This window comes from Bos grunniens, chromosome X (assembly GCF_055505025.1).
Source record: "Bos grunniens cultivar Pamir isolate PY7600 chromosome X, Bosgru_T2T1.0, whole genome shotgun sequence".
Classification (NCBI taxonomy): Eukaryota; Metazoa; Chordata; class Mammalia; order Artiodactyla; family Bovidae; genus Bos; species Bos grunniens.
Window position 1 is genome coordinate 132,646,103 of NC_141194.1, and position 2,014 is coordinate 132,648,116.

Sequence of the window (2,014 nt, forward strand, 5' to 3'; positions counted from 1 at the left end):
ATGCATGAGTGGTGTGTTCGATGGTATCTCAGTGGCCTTTGAGGTTCTTCAATTTTCTTCATTCTTTTTACTTTCTGTTCGTTAGATTGCTGCTGTTGTTTAGTTACTAAGTTGTGTCCGACTCTTTTGCGAATCTTTTGTGACCCCATGGAGACACAGGTTTGATCCCTGGGTCAGGAAGATCCCCTGGAGGAGGACATAACAACCCACTCCACTCTTCTTGCCTGGGAAATCCCATGGACAGAGGAGCATGGCAGGGTACAGTCCATGGGGTCCCAAAGAGTTGGACATGACTGAACAACTAAACAACAACAGTGACAGCAATTTGAAGTCTTTATGTACTAAATCTATCACCTAGGCCCTCTTAGAGACAATTTATATAAGCTTCCCTTTTTTTTTTTTCTGTGTAAGGGCTGCCCCTTGTTTCATTGTTTTTTAATTTTAATTTTTTGTTTTTGTTTAGTGATGTGCTTGGACTAATTATGTAGTGTCTATTTCCCCTGTAGTGTGTGAGAACTGCCATCTGTGCTCAGTTGTTTTTTAGAAATTCTTGTTCTTATTTTTAATTTCTTCTTTCCCTTGTTCTCATTTTTAAGCCTAGATACCTAGAGTTAACCCTTGGGTTACCATAGTTTAGTGGTCAGCCAACTATTGGTCCAAGATCTTGTTTAAACACTCTGAGCCAGTAAGATTGTATATTTGTCAGGTCAAGTTGATTGAGCATGTTGTTCAATCTTCTATATGCTTAACTGTTTTTTATTTGCCTTTTATGCCAATTACTGGGGGAGATGTGTATGAATCTCCCAATCTGATTGTGAATTTTTAAAATTTCTTCTTTTAGTTCTGTTACTTTTTATATATTTTCTGACTCTGTTATTTAGGGTACATATAAATTTAAGATTGCTATCATCTCCTATTGAATCAAATCTTCTGTCATTATGGAAAGTCCCTGTTTATAATGCCAGTTCCCTTAAACTCTATTCTGTCTGATATTCATATAGTTATCCTGATTTGTTGTTTGGATGATATTGTTTTGTTATTTGTTTATTTTTGACCATTTTGAATCATGTCATTTAAAATGTGTTTCTTACAAATAAAATGAAATGTGTTTCTTGCAAGCAGCATGTGGGTGACTCTTTCATAAATTGAACTATATTTTTAATTGGAATATTAATCCAATTACTATAATTATTGACACATTAAAGTTTATATCTGCCATCCTTCTGTTTGTTTCCTGTCTGTCATATCTATTGTTTCCTTTTTTTCCTTTTCTTATCTACTTTTGGATTTATTAAGTTTCTTTTAAATAAGCTTTTAATTTCGGAATAATTTTAGATTCACAGAAAAGTGGCAAAGTAATACAGAAAGTTTCCATACACCCTTCACTCAGTTTCAAATTCCTGTAATGCTATCATTTATTGAAATTTTTAAAATAACATTGTTAACTAAACTTCAGATGTTGTTCTTATTTCACTAGTTTTTCCATTCATGTTCTTTATCTGCTTCAGGATCCTATCATCAGTACCACATTGCATTTAGTTATCCTGTCTTCTTAATCTCCTCTAATTGGTGACAGTTTCTCAGTCTATGTTTTTCATAACCTTAACAATTTTGAGCAGAATTTGTCATATACTAAGTAAAATATCCTTCAGTTTGGGTTTCTTTAATGTTTTTCTCATGATTAGATTGGGATATTGGGCTTTGGGAAAGAATACCTCAGAGATGAAATGCCTTTCTAATCACATCATATCAAAGGGTACATGTTATCAACATGACTTATCATTGGTCACATTAACCTTGACTAAGGTGGCGCCTGTCAGGTTACTCCACAGTAAAGTTACTATTTTTTCCCCTTCCCATGCTCTATTATTTTAAAGTAAGTCACTAAGTATGATGTGTTTTTTATTATTCTAGTTTCCATCTTTTCAAAGAAGGCAATGGCACCCCACTCCAGTACTCTTGCCTGGAAAATCCCATGGACGGAGGAGCCTGGAAGGCTGCAGTCCAATGGGTT